We start from the raw sequence: 14168 nt of genomic DNA, 5'->3' as shown, positions 1-14168 counted from the left end.
ACAATCCTTAACCTTGTGAGAAAAGACAAAAACTCAGGCTAGCATGAAAAATCTTAAAATCCTGTACAATCAAGGAACTTCTGAATGCATCACAATCTCTGACTTTAAACTTTACTAGAGGCACAGTACTGAAATCAATCCACCTTGGATATGAACTCACTTGCCTACAAACAGCAGACTATTAACAAAAAGGCAAAATTATGAAATGAAAAAGCATTTTAACCTGCTTACCTCAGAGGCTACTTTAATTTAAATCTGGCTTTTTTTTTTCAGTTGAAGCTGCACTGCACAGCACTGAGTAGAACACAGGCTCTTTGTCTGTTAGACTGCCTTCCTGAGCTCTAGGGGGCAGATTTTTAACTAGGTGCCAGGGCTCAAGTCACATCTGCATCTAGCAGTCAGGTAGGCCCTGAATTAGCATCTCTATAAGACACCTTCCAAATTACAAAAGAAAGGAAGCACCAAACGTCTGAACTCTTAAGTCATCAGCTTCAGTCAAACATTTCTTCTCAGGTAATACACATTTTAACAAAAGAAGCTAGGAGCAGGCATCCTGGCTTTTGTTCAGGGCAGAGACAGCTTGTCTGCAGAGCTACGTGATCAGCTCGACGGGACTAATGGCTTTTGTGCCATATCGAAATATGGGGCCACACTGAAAGAACCTGTAAGCTTCCTACTACTGGGGCTCATTATTGCCACCCAGAGTCCATCAATAGCTAGGACCACCTAGCTGGGATTCAAGACAATAGCAGTTACCACAATTCCATAATGGTAGTTAGTGTTACCTCTTCAGAGGAAGGTGGGATAAGAACTGGAGGTAGAAATCAACTATACAATTTAGGGAAGAAGAAAAACAACTCTCATGGCTCTTTATTGGCTCCCTATTTGCTCACAATCTACTACCCACTGGTGTTCTTGATTGTTAGGCTTGCCCAGGATCCCTCAATAGCTAGAATTGCCCAGCTGAGCCTCAAGCAGTTCCCCAACTAGATGAGCAGAAATCAAATGACTAAGCCAGCACAGCCCTTCCCAGCTCTGCCATTCCACCCTAGGGGAACACAGGGTTCTAGTCTGGAATATTGGCATTTTAGTAGAAATTCTTCCAGTCTCTGAGAGCACTTCCTGTTCTTTTCCAAAATATGGTGTTACTTGTATGTGTTCCATTACAGAGTCACTGACCAGTGTAATAAACCCTTTCCCTTATAGCTCAGATATTCTGAAGCCCAACCTAGGTCACATGCAAACAGCAACCCTTGATAAAGCAAAATTCATCATTTTTCTAATTTCTGGAAAGCTTAGAGGCAAGAAAGTGGTGACATAAATGATGTAATTAAAATCCACAAAAATTAATCTAAATAGGTGAAACAGGTTTGTGGTCATGTACTTCAAAGTATAGTGATTTATATTAGAGGATATCAAGGATTAGTAACACATTTTATCTCTGGCTGTGCATCTTAAATATGTAAAATAACAGTTCTTTTAGGCAGGGAAACAACATTTCATCCAGTTCTATTTTTGTAATAAGAATAGTGCAAGTACTGACATTTGGTTTCATAAATTTGGTTCTTTATTTGGATTCTTGATTCCTTAATCTGTGGATGCAAGAAAGGGTCAGTTAGAACATTTAGCAATCGTCTAAAATTGATTGACTCACTGCCTATTTCTTATGTGAGCTATGGTCTAAGAGGGAAAGCTTTCATGCTCCTTCTTGCCAAGACCTCTCTGTGCTGGGACTATACATGATTTACAGTTTGTAAGGGAACACAATTCTTACATGAGTCCCTCTGGAGATAAGGTGGCCAAATAACTCTGATTTTCTTTTTCTTTTTTTCTTTCTTTCTTTCTTTCTTTCTTTCTTTCTTTCTTTCTTTATTTATTATGTATACAATATTCTGTCTGTGTGTGCCTACATGCCAGAAGAGGGCACCAGACCCCATTACAGATGGCTGTGAGCCACCATGTGGTTGCTGAAAATTGAACTCAAGACCTTTGGAAGAGCAGGCAATGCTATTAACTGCAGAGCCATCTCTTCAGCCGCATAACTCTGATTTTCTACAATATCCTACTCTATACACTGAGTTGCAAGACAGCCAGAGATTCATAATTAGGCTATTACTTAAGATAAAAAAAATAGAAAAGAAAAAAGAACAAATTATTAAGAAAAGTAATAAACATGGTATTTTTTGGTGACACTAATTTGGAACGGTGATGAAAATATAGGGTGATTAATTTATCCTTGGGGTCCTAACAAGTTTAGATAGATGACAAGGGATATACAAAACTAAGTTAATATAACTAAGTCATATAATGAAAGCATTTCGATGTCTGAAACCCTCCTGTGTCTCCTGTAAGGTGGTCAGATAAGGAGTAAATGTTTAAGTAAACATGGTCTCACCTGAAGGATTCAGTCTTTTTCCACAGTGAAATTCCCAGGGAAACTCAAATTACATAGTGTCTATTAGTTCAGTAGTTGTTAGCCAAAGGGAGAAATTTAAATGTATCTTAGAATATCCTTATTCTTGCCAGGCAGACAAGTACTGGGGATTGATGGGATGGAGACTAAAGAGCTTTACATTCCTGTGGAGACTGCAAAATGGGGGCTGTAAGATACTGTCACTGATAGTTACAGGAGGAGCCAAAAAAGTAAATAATGGAAGACCTGGAGGAGGCTGAACCACCATAGTAGTTCAGGACACAGATGGTGCCAACCCACTGAAATGCACCCTATGCACTGCTCTTTGGCATTTGATCCTAGGGCTTTGCAAACAATTCTTTCAACCACAGCTCCATGTAAGTATCTGATTAACTTAGCCTTACACTTACTTCAGTTCAAGTCTCAGGATCTCCACACAACCTGGATGTCATCTGGTCACCATCATTCAAAACTCCTAACTAGAGATTTTGTAGTCATCAGGGAAACACAATATGATTCCATTCAGATAAAGTCAGACTACATGCCTGCAAGTTCCTTTTCTCTCCTTCAGAGGAAGTAAAACCTCAACCTGGGGTCCATCTGACATGCGAGCTTATGGGTTCCAATAGATGTCTATTAACCATATTGGAGACAAACTCATTATTTTGACTTTGGTTAAATGGTCAACCATCTTTTAAAGTAATTTATTGTCAGTTTCCATCCTGATTATTTTTGTACTTTACCCCCATTGTATGGAGTTTTTGTGCCCCTAACCATAACCTCTGAAAGTAGCTTGCTGTCATACAGAGAGAACCAAGAGGTGAGTGACCAGCCACCAGTTATGAAAACACACTTTCAAGGCCTTTCATAGTGAGGCAAAAACCTGGACCTCTAACCTGACTGCCTCAGTTTCTCTAGCCAGTCAAAAGGAGAGATTCTTGCAGGTAGGCTGGATCAATACCCACTCCAATCCACTAGACCCCCACAAGCAACAAACACCATCCTGCACCCAAACTCACCTATCCTGCAACCTCAGTGGTACTCTGAAATACAATACTGAGAGGACCAAGAGGTGAGTGAACAGCAACCCAGCCAGGGGCATGACCAACCTGACCCCAGTTATCTAGACAGCCAGCAGAAGAGGTTCCTGCTGAGAGGACCAAGAGGGGAACTATAAAACACAAGCTGTGAGAGCAACCCTGGAGAACAGAGCGAGAGAATGCTAAAGGAGACCTCAGTGGCTGCCTGAGACAAAGAGCAGACCAAGAAGAGTTCCCAAAGACTCAGACAGCCACTGAAAGAAGTAGACGTGCAGAATAGAAAAGATGGAAGAGAGAATCTCAGGGGTTGAAAATAGCTATATGAAATAAATTAATGAGCCAAAGGAAACATTAAACCTAACAAACTCTTAACACAAAACATCCAGGAAATCTGGGAAAACATCAAAAGACAAAACCTAAGAATGATAGGGATAGAAGGAGAAGAACTCCAGCTCAAAGACACAGAAAACACATTCACCAAAATCATAAATACTTAAGGAAGGATATTACTACAGAGATAGAAGAAGCTTAAAGAACACAAGGATCAAAGTTAAGTACCCAATAGCACAAAACATATAGACTAAAGGCAAAATTTTGTGAGCCACAAAGGGAAAAGGTAAAGTACCATATAAAGGTAGATATATCAGAATTACACCTGACTTCTCAATGGAAACTAAGAAAACCAGAAGGTCCTGGTCAGATGTGCTAAGATAAGAGACCACAGATGCAAGCACAGATATCTATACCCAGCAAACCTTTCAATCACCATCGAAGGAGGAAACAAGATAGTGCATGACAAAACCAGATTTACACAATATATATCCTCAAACCCAGCCTGACAGAAAGTACTAGAAGCAAGCAACAAGGAAGCTAACTTCACCCACAAAATAAAATCAAGCAAAAGATAACCTCAGATCAGCAAAACCCAAGGAAAAGAAACACACAACCACTCCCACTGAAAAAGAACAGGAACCACTGGTCATTAATAGCACTTAATATCAATGGTCGCAACTCACCTATAAAAGGACACAGGCTAAAAAAAGTGGATAGGAAAAGAAGATCCAGACTTCTGTTCTATACAAGAAACACACCTCAAACTCTAAGACAGACATTAACTAAGTAAAGGATTAGGAAAAGGTTTTCTGATTAAATGCACATAAGAAACAAGAAGGTGTAGCTATCCTAATATCTAGCATTATTCCACTAACCACAATGTTAGTTTGGTCTACCAGACAAATAATTTACAGAGAAATAAGGAAACTAGCAGATGGCATGAATGAAAAGGATTTAAGAGACATGTACAGAACATTTCACCTAAACGCAAAATTATACCTTCTTCTCAGCACCTCAGAACCTTCTCTAAAAGTGACCATAATGCATAGCAAAGCAAATATCCACAGATATGAAAAAATTGGAATAACACTATGTATCTTATTGGAGCACCAAGGTTTAAAGTTAGAACTTGACAACAAAAATACTATCAGAAATCATACAAATTCATGGAAATTGAACACAAAACTATTGAACCACCCCTGGGTCAAAGGAAGAAATAAAGAAAAGACTTCCTAAATTAAACAAAAATGAAGCCACAAAGTACACAAACCTATGAGACACTTATGAAAGCAGTGCTAAGAGGGAAGTTCATAGCATATAAAGAAACTGAAGAAAGGTCACTAGCCAAACTATTATCCAAAATAATAAAAAAGCAGAGATAGAACATCCAAATTAACACAATCAGAAATGAAAAAGGATACATGACAACAGAAACTAAGGAAATCCAGAGAATCCTTAGATCATACTACAAAAACCTGTACTCCACAAAATTAGAAAACATAAAAGAAAAGGACAGTTTTCTGGTTAGGTACCATATACCAAAATTAAATCAAGACCAGGTGAACAATTTAAATAGACTTATAAACTACAAGGAAATAGAAGCTATCAAGCAAAGCCTCACAAACAAAAATATCCCAGGGACAAATGGTTTTAATGCTGAGTTCTATCAAAACTTCCTATACTCCTATGAGTGTTCCCCAGAATAGAACTGGAAGGAACATTGCCAAACTCTTTTTTATGAGACTACAATTACCCTGATCCCAAAAACCACACAAAGACTCAACCCAGAAAGAAAATTAAAAAATAATCTCACTTATGAACATAGATATGCAGAAATACTCAATAAAATGCTAGCAAACTGAATCTAAGAACACATCAAAAAAATTCACCATGATCAAGTCAGCTTCATCCCAGAATGAAAGAATGGTAAAACATACAAAAATCTATTAATATAATACATCATGTAAATAAACTGAAAGAAAAAACCAATAGAACAAACCTAAGAATAATAGGGACAAAAGGCACAGAAAACATATTCAAGAAAATTATAGAGAAAAATTTTCCCAACTTAAAGAAGGATATCCCTATGAAGGTACAAGAAGCTTAAAGAACACCAAATAGACTGGATAAAAAAAATCCCCTAGACATATAATAATTAAAACACAAAACATACAGAATAAAGAAAGAATATTGAGAGCTGCAAAGGAAAAAGGTCAAGTAACATATATAGGTAAACGTATCAGAATTACACCCAAATTCTCAATGGAAACCAAGAAAGCCAGAAGGTCCTGGGCAGATGTGCTGCAGACACTAAGACACCACAGATGCAAGCAAAGGTATCTGTACCCAGCAAACCTTTCAATCACCATCGATGGAGGAAACAAGATATTCCATGACAAAACCAGATTTAAACAACACATAGCCGCAAACCCAGCCTTACAGAAAGTACTACAAGGAAAACCCCAAACCAACAAAGCTAACTTCATGCACAAAAACTCAAGCAACAGATAACGTCACATCAGCGAAACCCACCTGCAAAGACATTGTATCCAATAAACCGAAAAGTAGTTCACAGATTAACAGCAACAAGAAAAATAAAACCAAAGTAAATAATGAAGCATATAATTAATTTTGGGGAACTTGATACCTCAAAACAAAGATGTTGTGTATAGTAAATTTGCAGCATAAAATGAATACAATTCAATGACAATTTCCAACAATTAATAACATAAAAGCAGATTACAAAGCTACATTCATAGTGGAAACACTCAGAGTGATCAATAAGATTATAAAAAAAATAGTACAAAGATTGACATAATATGACTTCTTGCTGGAAAGTGGTGGTGTACATCTTTAATCCCAGCATTTGGGAGGCAGGCACAGGCAGATCTCTGTGAGTTCAAAGACAGAGAAAGCCAAAACTCAAAAAAAAAACTTACATCAAAGCTATAACAATAGTGAATGTGAACAATATTTAAGATAAATTTAGAAAAATATTTAGAAAAAATTTAGAAAAATAGAATACTTAAATTCTACTTTGTGTTAGGAATACTTCCTAAGTGAGCTCTCTGACAATGCATAAATTCCCAAATCAAATCAATCCAAATTAAGGAATATCCAACACAGCTCCGCCAACCACGTGGCCTAAGTCCATTTCAGAGCGTCCTCCAAAGTGGCTCTTAGGTCAAAAAGATGGAGATTGAATGACCAGCCTCCCAATAGAAACGGATCTCCACCTCAGCGAACCCCAATCCCACAGGATTGACTGCAACCTGACTCAAATTCCCAGCGTGAGCTCACAACTTCAAATGGAAATCCGAAAACGACAAAAATAAGTATGAATGGGTCCCCCCCAAACCCTACAGCATAGAAAAGAAAAGGAACTCACCAAGACGCAGCAGCTGAAGCACAGAAGTTGGTTGTAAGCAGACCTGCCCTAGCTCAGGGAGGGGTCAGGACCTGGCATGCTGGGATTTGAAGTCCAGACCAGGCGTGGTGACTGGGATAGACGTGAAGGACTGGGGAATGAATGTAGCTCCACCAGAGGAGGTAGGGAGTGTGGGCTTGAGGAAGGGAGGGGGGGCAGTGCCTCAGGCAGCATGGTGGAGAGATGGCCTAAGGTGGGGGTGGAGAGAGAGAACAGACACACACACACACAAAAAAAAAAAACATGGACAAAAAACCATATATATTTAAGTTTTGCTCATTTGTATCAGTCAGGCTCAATTTAAATGATTTTTTTTGGTAAGAGGCTTACAGGGGCAAAAACAGACCTGGCTTTGAACTGTAAGTGCCCATTTAAGAGTCTATGCCCAACCACATGGCCTAAATCCATTTCAGAGCGTCCTCCTAAGTGGCTGTTAGGTCAAAAAGGGGTCGCGGAGATTGAATGCCCGAAGTCCTGATAGAAACGGATCTCCGCCTCAGCCAACCCCAATCCTGCAGGATTGACTGCAACCTGACTTGAATTCCCAGCGTGAGCTCACGACTTCAAATGGAAATCTGAAAACAACAAAAATAAGTACGAATGGGTTCCCCCCCCAAACCCTATAGCATAGACAAGAAAAGGAACTCACCAAGACGCAGCAGCTGAAGCCCATAAGCCGGTTGTAAGCGTGGCGTAGAGCTCCACCTGCAGACTAGGGGGCTTTCAACACTAGGCCTGCCACGTGGAAAGGACCTGCCCTAGCTCGGTGGGAGCCTCCAAATGTTAGGAATATTTCCTAAGCAAGCTCTCTGACGACGCAAAAAGTCCCAATCAAGCCAAATCAAAACACGCCAAATTAAGAAATATCCAGGTTTAATGGGATATCTGCGCTCCCGTGGGTGAAACAGGAAGACAAAGGAATGTGACCCCCAGGGGGAGGACTTAAGTACCCCGGGAGGGGTACCGACCCCACCCCCAGGGAGGGGTCAGGACCTGGCATGCTGGGATTTGAAGTCCAGACCAGGCCTGGTGGCTGGGATAGATGTGAAGGACTGGGGCCTAAGCTCACAACCTAACACTTTCTCACTACCCACCCCACCTGCAAGCAATGTTCTCCACATTTCTCTCATTCCCCACCCTCACCTACCGCCTCCCTAGCGAACCGGAAGTTGAAGGTCAACTTCTTCCTTTCCCCCCTCCTTCCCAACCTCCCCCTCCTACCACAACTTCCAATCCTTGGATCCCCTGTTCACACTGAGCTAGCCCCTCCCAATCCTCCCCTGTCTCCTCCTATACCAGATCCCACCATAATTCTGTTCTTCTCTGCCCTCTTCAGGAAGTGGTGGGGGTCAATGGCGCAATAAAAGTCCATATTCCCTTTTCTCTTCCAGATATCTCTCAAATAAAAAAGTGGCTGTGTTTCTTTTCTACTAATCCTTCTGCTTATATTAAAGCAGTTATCTGTTATCTGTCCCAGACCTATGTTCTAGCCTGGCATGACTACATCATCATCCAAGCTTCTACTCTCACTCCTGAGGAGCCACGTAGAATTCAGGAAGCACTGAGACAATATGCAGACCAGACTCGTTTGGTAGACAGTACAGTCTCTATGGGGGAAGTGGCCATGCCGGCCAGAGAACCACACTAGGATTACAAAACTGGCCAAAGCGCTGACAGAGGCGGGACATCATGGTTCTTTGCCTCCTTCGGGGTATGGAACTGGTCTCAGAAAAAGTAGTTAATTTTGACAAACTTCAAGGGATTACACAGCTAGCTGATGAAAATCCAGCCATTTTTTTAAAAATCGGTTCCAAGAGACCATAGGAGCCATTTTATTTCTCAGTCAGACCCAGATATTAGAAAAAAGGAAATGGTGAAAATGGCCCTTAAATATTTTAATGCATGTATCAGTTTGTATTAGGAAGGCCAATTTTCTTTAGGTTTACTTCAAACAACTTTGTTGCAAGTGTCAAAAGAAAACCAAGTAGAAGCAATGCAGTGTCAGAAAAGCACACCGAATGCTTTGGCTGTCTGCCATGTTTCATCACAAAGTGTTTAGATCTTCCAAACCTGGATATTGGTATGGGGATACCTAGGTCTTCTGTATGAAAGCTTAGATTATTCTAGGAAAAAGGATAAAAGCACAAATTCCATTAATATTTTTGGAGAGAAGGAGAGGGAAGATCCACTACTGTAAGTCAGCCAGGCAGGAGCCTCATGTCTATAATCATGACCCTGGGAGGCTAAAACGGCAGCTTCAGGAGTTCAAGGGTAGTCTGGGCTTCTTGGCACTCTGTCTCCACAAACAAAACCAAACCAGAAAGCTGTCTGGGAAGAAATAAAAAGTAAGGAATATAAAGATGAATAAAAATAATAAGACAGAAAACATAGGACAGTATTAGCAGGGTATTTCAGGAATAAGTCAGACCCTGAAAATCAGTGTTTATTTTACCACAGGACTAAGCAGCATTTGCTGGTACCATGTGCACTGGGCTGGCTAGGAAAATGGGAGGACTCATGTTTTGTCTCCAGAGGCTAGGGCGGCTCAAAGGCTGTGTGCTCACATTGCCTTGGTGTAAGTCACAGGGAATTTGGACAAAGTGCTCCACTGGGGCAATTTCCTCCTGGAGTTTGGGTTCTTGTTTTGCTTTTGGCCCTCACATCTCCATTCCTCCTTGTAGATCTGGTTCAGGTTCACCCAGGTTTCATTTATTCCAGAGTGGGAGCTGCCCCCCCTAGCTCCCAAACTGAAGCAGGACCCTATCCGTGTGACTACTAATTGTTTTCCTACTTTTTCAATGTGAAGTTCTCAAATTTTTCTCAAGGCTTTTTTTTTTAAATTTCTGTCTTCTGCAGCAGGCTTTAATTAGTTATTTCACTCATGGGGGAGTCCTGGTGAAAAGGGGTGGGTGCATGGGGGCTGTGGAATGTTAGGTATTTTCTCTTGGATGGTCTGTTCCTGGGTTGTGCCTGAGTGATCTTTCTTGGAATCAGGTGTTGCATTAGGGTAAAATAAAATTTAGGTCTCTATTGAACTTGTCATGGCTGGGCCATACAGCGACTATTTTGTTGTTGTTGTTGTTGCTGTTGATTTGTATTGGTTGGTGAGAATATAAATTAGTATAGGTATTATGGAAAACAGCACAGAGCTTTCTCAAGAATTAAAAATAGAAGGATGGGAGAAATGACTCAGTGGCTAAGATTGCACAGTGTTCTTACCAACTTCGATGCCCAGCACCCACACTGGGTGACTCACAAACAGCTGTAACTCTAGCTACAGAGTGACTGACACCCTCTTTGAACTGTAGCCTTCACTCATATGCACAGATACACATTTGCACACGTAATTTTAAAATATGTAAGCAAATCTTTAGAATAAATTAGAACTACCAGATGATCTAGCAATCCCACTTTGTATGTATAGTCAAAACCTTAATAGAGTCTGTACTCTGTGTTCATCCAAGAGTCAAGCCATGGAAGCAACATAAGTGTCAAGAGAGAAAGAAACTGTCATCTATGAGAATTTCATTTACTCATGAAACAAAAATGAGAAGGCAGGTCTTATAATCCCATACCTTGGAATGCTGAGGCAGGAGATTTTTTTGTGGTCTCACAAATTTGAGACCAGTCTGACTATGCATCCAAATGCTGCTTTGCTTGCTTGCTTGCTTTTATTTTTTTGTTATAGATGAACCTAGAGGACATTGCCTTAAGTGTAATAAGCTAGAAAAATATCTTTTATGTGATCTCACATGTAAAATCTAAAGAACTCAAATACATAATTTCTGGGCGGGGGGGGTGTTGTTCAAAGGGCATAAAGGTGCAACTAAGTGGAAAGCCTAGAACTCTAAAGCACAGGAATAAGACTGTAGCTAAAAACTGTCGGTGTAAGATCACAGCAACAGCTCTCACGAATGAGAGTCAGTTTATTCAGGAGGCAAATCTGAGTCATCGTGGTTCAAAAACACAAATTTAGGTTATCCCAAATTCTGTGTTCCAATGTGGAGGCTGTTTGTGAGGTGTCTACAGTTACAGAACAATGAAAGTCACAAAACAAGGCATTTGGAAAAAAATGCATTGATGGGGCTGGAGAGATAACTTAGTCATTCAAGGCTAGTCTCACCAGAGAGATGGGTACGGGCAGGGAGGGATCTCAGCTACAAGTCTCAGATGCTATCTGATAACATTCATTGGACCTTTGGTTGGTTTTGTTAATACACTCCAACGTTTGTGTTTTGAATCTGTTCATTAGGATATTAGCTCCCAAACGACAATGATAAAAACACCAATGATAGCCTTTGCTGGAGAGGTTGTGGAGAAAGGGGTACACTCACCCATTGCTGGTGGGAATGCAAACTTGTGCAACCACTCTGGAAAGCAGTGTTTCGGTTTCTCAGGAAATTCAGGATCAACCTACCCCTGGATCCAGCAATACCACTCTTGGGAATATACCCAAGAGAGGCCCTATCATACTACAAAAGTATATGCTCAACTATGTTCATGGCAGCATTATTTGTAATAGCCAGAACCTGGAAACAACCTAGATGCCCTTCAACGGAAGAATAGATGAAGAAAGTATGGAATATATACATATTATAGTATTACTCAGCAGTAAAAAACAAGGACTTCTTGAATTTTGCATACAAATGGATGGAAATAGAAAACACTATCCTGAGTGAGGTAAGCCAGACCCAAAAACAGGAACATGGGATGTACTCACTCATATTTGGTTTCTAGCCATAAATAAAGGACATTGAGCTTATAATTTGATGTTCCTAGAGAAGCTAAATAAGAAGGTGAATCCAAAGACAAACACATAGGCATCCTCATGAATATTAACCTTCATCAGGCAATGAAAGAAGACAGAGACCCACATTGGAGCACCGGACAGAAATCTCAAGGTCCAAATCAGGAGCAGAAGGAGACGGAGCACGAGCAAGGAACTCAGGACCGCGAGGGGTGCACCCACACACTGAGACAATGGGGATGTTCTATCGGGAACTCACCAAGGCCAGCTGCCCTGGGTCTGAAAAAGCATGAGATAAATCCGGACTAGCTGAACATAGCGGACAATGAGGAATACTGAGAACTCAAGAACTATCGCAGTGGGTTTTTGATCCTACTGCACGTATTGGCTTTGGGGGAGCCTAGGCAGTTTGGATGCTCACCTGGATAGAGGTGGGCAGTCCTTGGGCTTCCACAGGTCAGGGAACCCTGATTGCTCTTAGAGCAGATGAGGGAGGGGGACTTGATAGGGGAGGGGGAGGGAAATGGGAGGCGGTTGCGAGGAGGAGGCAGAAATCCTTAATAAATAAATAAATTTTAAAAAAAGAAAAGAAATTAGCTCTGAAAGCAAGCATTTCTGGAGCCACACTTTTATAATGAAGACGGTGACCTGAAGTCAAAGGTTCTTTGAGGGCTAGAGCAGTGACTCAGTAGGCAAAGCCCTTGCCAGCCAAGAAGGAAGCTTGAGCCTGAATGCCCAGAACCCACAGGAAAAACACCAGTAGATAAGGTAGCCTGCCTGTAATCCCTGAAGGCAGAGTCAGGGGAAAAATTCCTGGAGATCTGACAGCCAAACTAGCCAAAAAAGCAAACTCCAGATTCAATGACTCACCTTAACACATACTGTGGAGAGCAACAAAGGAGAACCCCTGATGTCAGCCTCATGCATCCATACATGTGTGAACATGTATAACCATGTGCACCCTATTCCACATATATACACACACACCTAAGAATTTTCTCTGGATGTACTTTGTAGCATTCCTTGGGTAAGAATATGACCTCATACCTATTGCAGGATGATCAAGATCAGAGTTCTATTAACTTTATTATCAAAAAATCTTGGCCAGGCGGTGGTGGCACACGCATTTAATCCCAGCACTTGGGAGGCAGAGGCAGGCAGATCTCTGTGAGTTCGAGACCAGCCTGGTCTACAAGAGCTAGTTCCAGGACAGGCTCCAAAACCACAGAGAAACCCAGTCTCGAAAAACCAAAAGAAAAAAGAAAAAAAATCTTATAGGTGTCATCCCTCGCCGCTTAAGTACAAACTCTGCCCAATAACAGAACTACATCATAGGAAATGAATATATCAGATTGTATTTATACTTACCGGGCTCCACACCACATGATTAATTTGTTGGGCACGAATTTTAATGATCATACTTCATGTTTCTTAGAAGTTTGAGAAATTACTACATCATCACTGATATTACCTAGGAGAAAATGTTCTGCAAAAAAAATAATAGTCACTTTCAGCTTCTAAAACTTTTAAGACATTTATCTTTGGTAATATATAAAATACTGACCACTATACTAAGTGAAGAAACAAAAAAAAACATATGAAACTTTTCAAGTAAGAGTCTGAAATGGCTATGAAAATGGGAGCATTTCTTCTGGGTAGGTGCTGGCTGCTTCAATATGAACAGTCTTTAGACTCTGAACATTAAACCTCCATGTAGGCATTACTAACTGCAGAGCTCACTACACTGAGTCCGGCAGTTCTATCATACTACAATTAAAAGTCCTAAAAATACCCAAGGAGAATAATCATGAAAAACACTACAAAGTTTGAAAGTGAGACTTTTTAACATCAACAAATGCATGAGGTCAACTTTTAAATCTAAAAAATTACATGGGGCTACTGAGAGAGCAAGCGTATTTGCCTTTATGAAGGATTTTTATTTAATTTAGACTCAATTCATTCTTCTTCTTCCCTGAGAATGTGGAGGGCATGGCCAAGCTTAACCTTTGATCTCTGAATAACCAATAAGGAGGAAATAAGCACCTCTACCAGGAAAAGGAAGAGTGAAGAGATGCAGCAGAGCAAGGATCTGCAACTAGCTGACCATGTGCTAAAGACCCAGGTAAAAACTAAGCTTTATGAAAGTGAGGGTCGAAAGAGTCTTAGGCTCTAAGATGGCTCATATGGCAGGCACACCAGTGGATGTCA

This window comes from Microtus pennsylvanicus, chromosome 8 (genome assembly GCF_037038515.1).
Source record: "Microtus pennsylvanicus isolate mMicPen1 chromosome 8, mMicPen1.hap1, whole genome shotgun sequence".
Taxonomy (NCBI): domain Eukaryota; kingdom Metazoa; phylum Chordata; class Mammalia; order Rodentia; family Cricetidae; genus Microtus; species Microtus pennsylvanicus.
This window is presented reverse-complemented; position numbering follows the sequence as displayed.